Here is a 13485-nt window from a genome sequence, read left to right on the forward strand (position 1 = left end):
TGGCTTACACGACCAGAAGGTGAATAGTCCACAAAGGTCACCAGTGCTGGAAGAACCAGTAGCTGTGCAGTCAATCCTCAGAACAAGAGGGATCAATTTTTCTATCCTAGTCCAAGACTGAAACTTTCTGGAAACTCCCTGGAAAATCACTGGCAGAGTCTGCTTTAGAAGAGCAAAGAAGCAATAATCATATATTATCAGATGCTCACAGCAGCAATCAAGAACCAGTTCAAGAAGAATCAAGCTTGCATCTGCTGCTGCTTCTTTGTTCTTCCAACTTTTATTCCATCCAAGCCATCACCCTATTGGATGGTGTTGCCCCACTTAGGGAGGGTCTCCATTTCATTTGGCTATTCCACATGCCAATCATTGCTAGACACACCCTCTTGACACACCTAGAATCTGCTAAATCATCTGCATCTCTTAATCCAATAATGATGATGATTCACATTGACAATTACACCATATGAAGCAAACAAACAAAACATAAATTCACAAAAAACAACCTAGGATTTCTGCAAGGGAAACAAAAGATAGAAACTCTTTTGTTGTTGTTGTTTTTTTGTTTGTTTGTTTTATTTTGTATTTTTTGTCTTTTGTTATGTTTTTGTTTTTGATTTTGTTTTTGTTTTTTCTTTGGATTAAAGAAGTGGGCTCCATGACATAAGCCTGTAATCCCATTGCCTCTGGAGCCTAAGACAAAAGAACTACAAATTCAAGGTCAGCTTCTGCAATTTAGTGAGACCCTTAGTAACCTAGTCACAACTTTTCTCCAAATAAAAAATACAAAGGATTGGAGATATGTTTCAGTTGTTAAGTATCCCTATGTTCATTCCCATGTCCCCTCTACTCGCCTTAAAAAGATTAAGGACAAAAGGTCAAATATCCCATGCAGGGCAATTTCATGGGCATGAAAATGAAGCTTTCTCTATCTTAATTCTTACACAAAAAATATAATCTTAAGCCAACTGAATACTAAAAAATAGGTTATTTTTAAATTGCTCCATGTCTGTTCTCACCATACAAGGTCGGTAAATTTGAAGACAACCACATGCTTTTTGTTTCTGCTTTATTTGGCCTTTTTCTATCTAAAATACCAAACTCCTCTGCTCAACTTTTGGGAATAATTATTCTCTATTTTATAAAATGAAGTATTAGTCACTAAACTAATTTGCTGTAACTTTGGTTTTGACATTAGCTTGCAATTTATGTAGGACTTCTACTAATTACTGATTTTCTCCAATAGATGGCTAAGTATTATTTATTTTTTATTAATTGAAGTCCTGAGGCATTGTGCATACTAGACAAGGGCTTTATTACTGAGGACCTTGTGCATATTAGACAAGGGCTTTTTTAATGAGCTACATGTCTAGCCCTTTGAGTATTACTATTTTTTAAAGGAGAGAGAGAGAGAGAGAGAGAGAGAGAGAGAGAGAGAGAGAGAGAAAGAGAGAGAGAATATGAATCTTTTTTTTTTAGATGGACACAACACAATACCTTTATGATTATTTTTTTATGTGATGCTGAGAATCAATCTTGGATCCTGCCCATGCTAGGTTAATGCTCTTCCGCTGGACCACAATCACAGCCCCTTGAGTATTACTATTAACCTAAGTTAAGATACACCAGTTCAAAAATTTTCGACAGCAGAGCTAGGTAACATTCTTTGTTCAGGGGGCTGCCCAATACTTTGTGGCATATTCACCAAAATCCCTGGTCTCTACTCATTAGATACCAGTGGAAAGCACCACACTGTAACAATCATAAATGTTTTCAGATGCCTATGAATGTGCCCTGGAAAGACATATCATTCCAATTAAAATTGGTGTACTACCTATTGAGAAAAAAAATAAACATGTGACATTTATAAGGTCTTAAAAACAGTTTAGACATATGAACTGGTTCTTCAAATCTAGATGAACAGATACAGCAGTAACACATAAGAGAGTAGATTTCTTTATAATAAAAATCATCAGCACAAGATTTGTTTACACAATATAAGCATGCCAGCAAATAAGCATAATTGTCAAAAAATAAACATCATTTACTTAAAACTTAGCAAAATATTTTCTAGAAAAAAAGAATTTATTGATACTTAGTATGTAGAATTACAGAAACATATTTAAGAAAATGATGTTGGGGAAAGTAACAGGCTCTCGAGTTTGTTCTTATCTGACTTTTCAAAAAGGATGTCAGTAAAAATGTATTAGAAATGATGTTAGATTGCTCTGAACTTCTACTGAAGTAGTGCTTCCTTCACTCCATAGAAAAGGCTTCCTTGGCTGGGTGAAGTGAGTCACACTTCTATATCCATCAAATCAGGATGCTGAGACCAGAGGATCCCAAGTTTGAAGAGATTATCACAAAATACAAATAAAAAGGATTAGAGATGTAGCTCAAGGGTAAGCATACTGAGTTCACATCCAGGGCACTTTACCCCTGAATTACATCCCCAGACCTTTATATTTATTTATTTATTTAGAAATAGGGTCTTACTAAATTGCTTATGGCCTCTCTAAATTGCTAAGGGTGTTCTCAAAATCTGAGATCCTTGTGTGTCAACCTTGAGTCACTGGGAATACAGGAATGTGCCAATGAGACTCGATTTTTTAAAATTTCTTAATAGAATTATAGTAACTTAAAGTAACTTATGGGTGTATCCCAAATATATCTGGAAATAGACTAGAGATGCAGGAAGAAGCCCAAAGATATTTAAGGGGGTGTGGGTAAGGGAACACATGAGTAAACAGTTAACCCTTCTCCAAGATTGAATTGAAGCACCTGGAAGCAGTGGTGTGTGTCTATAATCCCAGCTGCTAAGGGTGCTAAAGCAGGAGAATTGCAAGTTCAAAGTCAGCCTGAACAATTTGGCAAGATTCTGTCTCAAAATGAAAAATAATGGGGCCTGGGATACTAATTGAAGAAACTACTTATCATTGATCTCTTTTCCATATCACATTTCCCACCAGTTCTCGCTAAATTTTCTTCATCTCTTTCAAAATATTATTTAGAATTTATCAACTAGGGAATTGCTGAATTTAACTTCCAACTTAAACCAAAGACATCCTTGTAAATACCTGAGCTCTCAATTGAAATATTTTGAGGCCTCAAAATATTATATGAATTAGGTGACTGATCTCAACCTTCTTTTCCTCCCTCAAGCTTTATAACAAAAGAACGAAAGAATTGAAAATGGGAAATTAAATCTCATCAAATCATAAAAATTTAACTCTTGAATATGTTTGCATATTTTAATTTGTGCACTATAGTTGTAAATAATTAAATGTTTTTTTCAAATGTATATTCTATCTCTTAAATAAATTGAATAGGTATTCACTGATTTGGTCTTTCCCCAATGGTCCAAACCAAAATAGAGCCACTTGTACTAATATTCCACATCATTAAATGAAAACCAGTTGTTCATTTAACCTTGGAGAGAATGGCCAATCACTTAAATGCCGGGGTCCAGCCCCAGCGGGGTCCAGGGAGTCCTGAAGGAGGAGTGGCGTCGGCGAAGTGATGAGACAGGAGTCGTTCCGTTTGAGCAATCTCCAGAGAGAGAGCTAAAACTGCTTTCTCTGGGTCCCCTTTTTATTACAATTTTTCTCATCATTATAGATTCACAATACGTCATTGATTGCATAATTTAAAACTTTGCCAACACATGACATTTCCTTAACCATGATTGAGAGCACACCAATCTACATTCTTCCAGGATATGACCCCCAGCCATACAATCATCAAAGTACAAAATCATCAATAAAACATGTCACCAATTTACATCCTTCAGATTTTCCCAAGATTTACTATTTTTCCCAAGATATGTTATTTCCTTATTAACTAATGCCAAACTACGTAACCAGACTCTAAGTCTTTAGCCAATCATTAACCTAAAGTACATTTGTACTTTATTTCTAATTCAAAATTCCCATCTAAAAAAGTCCCTTTAAATCTTATATTTAAAATATCCTAAAGTTTATGAATCATCCTTAAAACATATCAGAAACCTATACAACTAAAGACTTAAGAATTTCTAAACTTAAGAATCTAAATAAAATAATATTTTTAACATTATTTTAAAACTGTGTCTTATAAACCTATTTTAATTGATTCCTAAATTTATTTTCATAAAACTGGTTGAGCTGCTTTCTCGAAGAGTTTCTTTGTTTCTCAGTCAAGGTACACTAGTTCTCAAAGAGTTTGTTTCTCAGTCAAGGTGCACTAGTTCTCAAAGAATTTGTTTTTCAGAGGATGATTGTTGTCCATTATTAGGTTTGTCCACAATGTACTGAGATAGAAGAATAGCCTTTTACTTTGTCCTTGATATGCTGAGGGGTGGGTAGAACGGCCTCCAAGGCTTGAACTACCTGTTCTGTTCTAGCCATCTGAAATTTAATTTGTTTGGCATTTAACATGCTCATGCCTCCTGTGAGAAACATAAGCATGAAAATGCAAAGTCCCAATTACATAAAAAAGGGTCTCATGGTTTCGGTTACCCACCAACCAGTGTGGCTTTGCCAGCATTCATCCTCACTGTGACCCTGTCAAGACAGTGGGAGAGCGGCTTTGCCAACACTTTTTCTCACTGTGACCCTGTCAAGACAGTGAGTGGGGGATCGCCTCCACCAATTCCCCCTTTTTTATTTTTTAAATGAAGTAATTTTAGTTCCAGATGGGCTGAACGAATTTCACGACTCAGCAATCTGAACAGGACTGGAAGGACAAAAATAAGGACAAGAATAATTAAAATACTTAAACCACTATTAATTAAAATAGAAAATAAAGTTTTGCTGGAGACTAAAGAGTTTAATTTGGAAACAAAAGTGTCAGCTAATTCTGGAATGGTTGTTTCTGAAATATGTGCCTGGCTAATGTCTTTAATTTTTTCCTGTAATTCATCTATATCTAGAGTTAAATTAGTGTTTTTCCATAATCCTCGTAAATGACATTGTATCTGAGACCATGTTTTTTTAGAATAGTTATATGTGTGAGGAGTAACACAAATCCATTTATATTGAGAATGACATCTAGTTGTCATTCGAGTTTTTATGTTTTGAATTTGATTACCAATGTAAAGGACAGCCTCTTCTAAAGCATTAACTCTAGCTTCTAACTTTGTATCTATATGTTCCTGAATCATAAGTGCAGTAGAAATATTTTTTGACAACTGATTTACATGATGAGCAGTATGAACTTCTTTAACTAATGCAGTGGTGGAAGCAACTATGGACCCTATTATACCAATTAATGCTGAAATTCCTAAAATTAAGGTAGCTACAAAACGTTTAGGTCTAATTAAGGCTTGATTAACTGAATCTAATGCTTGTAACCCAGGATCATCATACCAAACAGAATCTAATTTAACAGGCAACATAACATAAGAAGGTTTATGTACAATTAAAATATGATTAGATGCTGATATGCTAGGATCAATACAATTTGTTAATGTACAACCTTCACAAACAACATCATAAGTTTCATCCTCTAATTTTGAAATCTTTAGTGTTCCTTGATTTTTAAGTAATATTGCATAAGGGGATCCTACACAAGCTGTAACAAAATGACTTTCATGTACTAAAGAAGGCCTAATCATATGTATTATGTCTAAAGAAGCCAATAATCTGTAAAGTTCTGTATAAACCTGATAATGTTGTTTAATTTTAGTAAAATATAAAGGGGCAACCCATCCAGCTGAGAACCATTCATTCATGGGTTCAAGTGGAATGCTCCTAATAATTCGTATTCGAGGAGTATTCCATGAAGGTGACGATAAAATTTTAGGAGCCTCATATTCAGATTCAGAAATAGAAAAATCATATATTGGAAAAGAAGAATTTTTTGGAAAGATTTTAAATCCTCTTTCAATAAACATACATGTATGCCACATTGGAAATCCAAATTGTCTATCTATTCTTACCCATGAATGATCAAGATGGGACTCAGCTTTTTTACAATCTTGAAACATAGAAGGAGGCTTTTCTGAAGGCAAATTTTCTTTAAAATCAGGAAAATCTAAAGCTAAAATAGAAAGCATCCAAAGATCCTTTATATCATTTTCCTCATTTGGAGAATTTGTCATAAAAGTTCTATAATTAAGTGGTATGCAGCCCACAATTGGAATAATATTATAACTAAAACACAGAGGAGGTAAATGACTATGACCCTTAAAACTAAAATTATGAGTTGATATAGGAGTAATAAAAGAATTAGATTTACCCCCTAGGAGATTAGTATTATTGGTAAATACCTTAATATCTCCTTTTCCCCAAGTAGTGAGATGAAATAAAGGTGGATCAGGATAATATGCCCAATAATATTTAGAAGACACATTGGTTATCTGACAGGCAAGAATAGCTAGCATAGCAACAAACATTTTCTCAGGAGTGCAGAGGTTTGACTGAGTAGAAATAAGTTCTCGAGCTTGATGAGTCAATTGTTTTAATTGTCCCCAAGTTGGTAATTCTGCAAATCTTGTAGAAGATGATCGTCTGAATAAGGATTGAGGGTCATCAAAGCTCATTCGAGAGAAAGATGGAATCAAGGTAGTCATCAAATCTTCCTCAGGCACCGTGGTCAATGGTGAGGTGTGTCGGAGACTCGGAGGGCACGATCTGTTCCGCTTTCTGGTCCGGAGGCTGGACATAGGGTCGAATCAGTCTGTCAGGAATCCAAATGGGGGAATCTGCGTCCTGTGGGAAGACACAAGCATATCCTCGCCCACAAGTTAGTAATACATCAGGTCCTTTCCATTTACCTGTCAAAAGATCTTTCCATTTTACCAAGGGTTTTGCTGATATTTTTTTACTTTCCCAATGTCTTAACATGGGAGTCACTCCTTTATAATCACAATTAAGATGATTGATCACAAACAAAGCATGTTGTAAAACATGATAAGGAGAACTATATTTATATTCTCCTTCTTGAAGTTTAGTAATTTGAGCTTTCAATGTTTGATGAGCTCTCTCAACTATAGCTTGTCCTTGAGGATTATAAGGAATTCCTGTAGAATGAGAAATTTTAAACATATCACAAAATTTTTTAAAAGCATTTGAAGTGTAAGCTGGTGCATTATCTGTTTTTAATGCTTTAGGCATTCCCAAATATGAGAAACAAATAAACAAGTGTTGCACTACGTCTTTATATGCTTCCCCAGTTCTTGCTGAGGCAATAATCACATGAGAAAAAGTATCAACAACAACATGAACATAACTTAATTTTCCAAATGAAGGAATATGAGTAACATCCATTTGCCATAAATCATTAGGTCTTAAACCACGAGGATTAACTCCCATGGGTAAAGTTGGCAATAATGATGGACAGGTTTGACAATTTTTGACAATAGTTCTAGCTGATTCCCTAGGGATATGAAATTGTTGTCGAAGGGCAGAAGCATTTTGATGATGTAAAGCATGACTAGCTGTAGCTTTCTGAACAGTAAGAATTTGGGGTCTGGTTAATGAATCTGCCAATGTATTGCCTTGTGACAATTTTCCTGGTAAGTTAGAATGTCCTCGAATATGTCCTATAAAATAAGGATGTTGTCTATCTAAAATTAACTTCTGTAAAGAATTTAAATGATGAAAAATTGTAGTCTTATGTTGAGGAAGAGAAGCTGTCTCTATATGAGGAAAAATTTTTACAATATACTGAGAATCAGTATATAAGTTAAACATTTGATCTTTTAATTGGGTAAAAGCCATAATTACAGCTATGATTTCTGCCCTCTGAGCAGAGGTTTCCTCTGTCTGTTGAACATAGGTTTTATCATTAATAACTAAAGATGCTCGTCCATTTGAGGAGCCATCAGTGAAAACTAAAGCTGCTGGTTGAGGTAAAGGTTCAGAAGAAAACAATTTTGGAAAAATAACTGGGTTATTCTTAACTAAATATAACAAAGGGTGAGATGGCAAATGAAATTTAATATGACCATAATATCCCTGTAAAGCTATTTGCCAATCTTCAGAATGTTCCATAAGTGTATTTAATTGATCTCTGGAATAAGGAATCACCAAACTATCCATTTCTTTCCCAAATAACTCTCTACTTCTATGTCTTCCTTTTATTATTAATAAAGCAATCACAGTAGGGTATGAGCAAATAACCTTTTTAGAAGTAACCGGCATATGAATCCATTCTAAAGGGCCTGACTGCCATAATACTCCTGTGGGTGTATGAGGAGTAGGTAAAATAAGAAAATCCCAAGTTTGAGTATAATCAACTCTTTGTAATTGTTGTTTATTAATAGCTTCTTCTACCTTATTTAAAGCCAATTTAGCTTCTTCTGTCAAAATACGAGAAGAACGTGGGTTAGAGTCTCCTTTCAAAATATCAAATAAGGGTTTAAGATCTGCAGTAGTAAGTTTCAAAAAAGGACGAATCCAATTAATATCTCCTAAAAGTTTTTGAAAATCATTTAAAGTTTGTAAATGATCAATCCGTAATTTCAAATTTTGATGGGAAACAGTTTGAGTATTTATAATTCTACCCAAATAATTGTAAGGAGGTGATTGCTGAATTTTATCTGGGGCAATGATTAAACCAAAATTTTGTAAAGACTGTGTCAGCATTAATAATATATGATGAAGCAATTGGACATCTTTATGAGCAATTAATATATCATCCATATAATGAATGATATAAGCATCTTTATATTTATCTCTTATTGGTTGTATTGCTATTGTAACATATTTTTGACAAAGAGTAGGACTATTTTTCATACCTTGAGGCAACACCTTCCATTGGAAACGTTGATATGGCTGTTTTAAATTCACAGAGGGAAGGCTGAAAGCAAATCTTTTGCGATCATCAGGATGTAATGGAATAGTAAAAAAGCAATCTTGTAAGTCTATTACCATAACATGAAATCCTTTAGGGACAGCTACTGGAGATGGGAGTCCTGGTTGTAAGGAACCCATATCCTCCATGGTAGCATTTATAGCTCTTAAATCTTGTAATAATCTCCATTTACCTGATTTTTTTTTAATAACAAATATAGGAGTGTTCCATGGACTATTAGAAGGTTCTATGTGTTTTAAATTAAGTTGTTCCTTAACCAACAAGTCTGCAGCCTGTAATTTTTTTGTTGTTAAGGGCCATTGTTCTATCCATACAGGCTCATCATTTTTCCAAGTCATTTTATCTGCTGTTTCAACAATGGCCCCAATTAAAAATCCTGTTGAGCTTCTTCTACAAGAGCAGTAGAGAGAGAAACTCCCATTTTAAACATTATATCTCGGCCCCATAAAGTAAAAGGAAGAGAAGGAATAACATATGGCTGAAAAGTTCCTGAATTTTTGTCATCAGCCCATTTAAGTATTTGAGTGCTTTTTGCTACATTAGTAGCAGTTCCAAGTCCCATAAGTGTTGAGGGAGTTACTGTTGTAGGCCAGGTTGAAGGCCAATCTTTTCCAGCTATACAAGTCACATCTGCTCCTGTATCTAATAAACCATCAATTATTTTTCCCTGAATCTCTAATTTTTTCATAGGACGAGAATTTTGAATTTTTTGAACCCAAAATGCCATATCACTAGAGCCAAATCCTTTTGTTTGTCTTTGTTCATTTGAAATAGTTCGGTTTCCGATAGATAAATAGGGGAGTAGCAAAATTTGAGCAATTTTTTGCCCTTTATGAATAATCAAAGTCTTCCGAGATGGAGGTTCTATTAAAATCTTAATTTCTCCTGTAAAATCAGAATCAACAACTCCAGGAATAACTTTGATTCCCTGTAGGGAAGCAGAGCTTCTTCCTAGAATAAGACCAAAAGTTCCTTTAGGTAAAGGTCCATAAATTTTAGTAGGTATAGCTAGAACAGAAGAGTCTGAGGGAATAACTACTGATTCTGAAGATGCCAAATCTAATCCTGCTGAATCTGGTGTGGCTCTTAATAAAGCCCTTATAGTATATTCTGTTGAAAAAGATTGTTGATGTCCTCTATTATTTAAGGGGCCCAAGGAGGGCCCCATTACTAGTTTCCCGGCAATGGATTGGCAGTGATTTGTGGAAATTTTTGAGGCATTGGTCCACCTATTAAAAGTGTCCCATCTTTACGAAATTTAGAGTGACAGTCCTTTGCCCAGTGAAAACCCTTATTGCAACGTGGGCATAAAGTTTTGGGTCTAGATATCTGATTAGAAACTATGTTTTCTTTATTTTGAAAATTTTTATTAGGACAAACTTTACTAAAATGACCTGTCTGTCCACAAGAAAAACAGCTTTGATTTCCTTTATTTTGTTCTCTGTTTTGAAGTCTTTTAAGAAACTGAGCATTTGTTTGTCCTTGTAATGCTGCAGCTATGGCTACACCTTGCAAATATGAGGGTGATACATCAGCACAAACCTTAACAAAATCAGATAAATTTCCTGTCTTTCTAATAGGTCTTAGGAGTGTCTGACATGTAGTATTTGCATTTTCAAAAGCTAATTGTTTAATTATAATTTGTGCAGCTTCATTATTTGTTATAATTTTTTCCACTGATTCTTTTAATCGAGACAAAAATTCCTCAAAAGGTTCTTCAGGCTTTTGTTTTATAGTACTTAAGCCAGAAGTTTTAACTCCTTTATTTTCCAATTGTCTCCAAGCATTAACTGCTAAATCTGAGCACTGGATCAAGGCAGGATGAGGAAGATGTAATTGATCACTTGGCTGAGCCCAATCATTTTCTCCCATTAACATATCAAGAGTGACTTCACTATTTATAGATTTATTATATCGAGAGCGTTCTTTAGCTCTATCTTCATAATCTGTTTTCCATAGTAAGAATGTTCCTCCAGGGAGACAAGATTTTGCAGTAGCAAACCAATCATATGGAGTCATCCATCTACTGGCAATAATTTCTACTATCTGTAAAGTATAAGGAGAAGTGGGCCCATAATCATGAACAGACTGTTTTAATTCTTTTAAAAGTTTTAAAGGAAGGGGCTCCCATTGAGGCATATAATTCTCATCATTTGAATCAAAAGTGATAGGGAGAGTAAAACTTAAATCTCCAGATTGTAGAGCCTCTTTCATAGCTCCTTTAAATCCTACATTCCGTGGAGGAGGTGGTAAAGTATTTTTCATTTTGGAACCCAATTTATTTTTGGTAGAAGATCCGCAAGAATGTGTACTTATGGGGGCAAAGAATTCTTCATTATGATATTCAGTAGCTGCTTCTTCTAAATTATCTTTATTTTGTAAACAAGACTGATCCTTCTCCTCATCTTTTTTTAGGACATAAGTTTCACTTCTAGAGTCCTTCCTTAGGGGAGTTTCTTCAGTAGGGACAGTTAAGTTAATCTTATTTAAGATTTCAGCTTCTTGAGCTGGATCTAACATATCTTTTAAAAGATTCCATAATGCTATAGCATCTACAGGCATATTTTCTGGTCCATAATTAGAGTAATATGCTCTTAAAGCTTCTCCTATTTTTACCCATGTTTTTAGATCTAAGGTTCCCTCTTCTGGGAACCAAGGACAACATTCCTGAATAAAATGAAAAAACCTCTGTAATTGTGAAGTGGGAACCTGAACTCCTTTTTTTCTAAGCAAATGTTTAACAATATCAATGAATAATCCTCGTTCCTTGGATTCTGTATTTCCCATTTTTCTTTTACCTAATTACCCACTCTCACCTGTTCTGCCAACAGGGGGCTCGCGAAACCCACGGGTAATGGCCTATCCACTCCGAAAACAAGGGGGCAAATGCCGAGGGGGCTTACCTTCAGGTGCCGAGGGGATTACCTTCAGGTCCCTGGCTCGGGCGCCAATTGCCGGGGTCCAGCCCCAGCGGGGTCCAGGGAGTCCTGAAGGAGGAGTGGCGTCGGCGAAGTGATGAGACAGGAGTCGTTCCGTTTGAGCAATCTCCAGAGAGAGAGCTAAAACTGCTTTCTCTGGGTCCCCTTTTTATTACAATTTTTCTCATCATTATAGATTCACAATACGTCATTGATTATATAATTTAAAACTTTGCCAAGACATGACATTTCCTTAACCATGATTGAGAGCACACCAATCTACATTCTTCCAGGATATGACCCCCAGCCATACAATCATCAAAGTACAAAATCATCAATAAAACATGTCACCAATTTACATCCTTCAGATTTTCCCAAGATTTACTATTTTTCCCAAGATATGTTATTTCCTTATTAACTAATGCCAAACTACGTAACCAGACTCTAAGTCTTTAGCCAATCATTAACCTAAAGTACATTTGTACTTTATTTCTAATTCAAAATTCCCATCTAAAAAAGTCCCTTTAAATCTTATATTTAAAATATCCTAAAGTTTATGAATCATCCTTAAAACATATCAGAAACCTATACAACTAAAGACTTAAGAATTTCTAAACTTAAGAATCTAAATAAAATAATATTTTTAACATTATTTTAAAACTGTGTCTTATAAACCTATTTTAATTGATTCCTAAATTTATTTTCATAAAACTGGTTGAGCTGCTTTCTCGAAGAGTTTCTTTGTTTCTCAGTCAAGGTACACTAGTTCTCAAAGAGTTTGTTTCTCAGTCAAGGTGCACTAGTTCTCAAAGAATTTGTTTTTCAGAGGATGATTGTTGTCCATTATTAGGTTTGTCCACAATGTACTGAGATAGAAGAATAGCCTTTTACTTTGTCCTTGATATGCTGAGGGGTGGGTAGAACGGCCTCCAAGGCTTGAACTACCTGTTCTGTTCTAGCCATCTGAAATTTAATTTGTTTGGCATTTAACATGCTCATGCCTCCTGTGAGAAACATAAGCATGAAAATGCAAAGTCCCAATTACATAAAAAAGGGTCTCATGGTTTCGGTTACCCACCAACCAGTGTGGCTTTGCCAGCATTCATCCTCACTGTGACCCTGTCAAGACAGTGGGAGAGCGGCTTTGCCAACACTTTTTCTCACTGTGACCCTGTCAAGACAGTGAGTGGGGGATCGCCTCCACCACTTAAACAAGCCAGTTTTTGCCAACTCAGTTAAGAGAATGTTCTGTGTGTTAACCTGTACAAGGAAAATAAGGTGATGTTAACCAGTTAGCTTTTTACAGTGTAGATTCTGAATACTCTTAACATCAATCATAATGCTCACTGTCAGTAACTGAAATAGAAAAGAACATATGAGGACTAGGAACTTAGGACAGTATTAATGTCTTGCCCAGCATGGTGGAGGCCCTAGATTTGGTGCCCAGTACCTTAAAAAATAAAATGAAAAATAAAATAGAAATGACCCTGCTATTGAACTTTTACTTTTGTTATTTTATTTAATTATCATAGTTGATAATATTATTATTTATTATATTAATAATAAAACACCTCTAGGTTGAATCTCTGGTACTCCCCTACCCTTCACCAAAAAAAGGGAAGGAAAAATAAATAAATATTTATTATTTTTAGCCCTCATGCAAATGCAAATCAAAATTACACTGTGAGGCTCACTCTGATGAGAATGGCAATCATCAAGAATAAAAAACAAAACAAAACAAAAAAACCAATAAATTCTGGTAGGGAAGTGA

General features: G+C 35.1%; 1 protein-coding gene across 1 annotated transcript in view; it reads left to right on the forward strand.

The window, feature by feature from the left end:
* Positions 1-13485, forward strand: part of LOC143640667 (putative N-acetylated-alpha-linked acidic dipeptidase) — a 357153-nt gene that overhangs the window by 189341 nt on the left and 154327 nt on the right.

Source organism: Callospermophilus lateralis, chromosome 2, assembly GCF_048772815.1.
Source record: "Callospermophilus lateralis isolate mCalLat2 chromosome 2, mCalLat2.hap1, whole genome shotgun sequence".
Lineage (NCBI taxonomy): Eukaryota > Metazoa > Chordata > Mammalia > Rodentia > Sciuridae > Callospermophilus > Callospermophilus lateralis.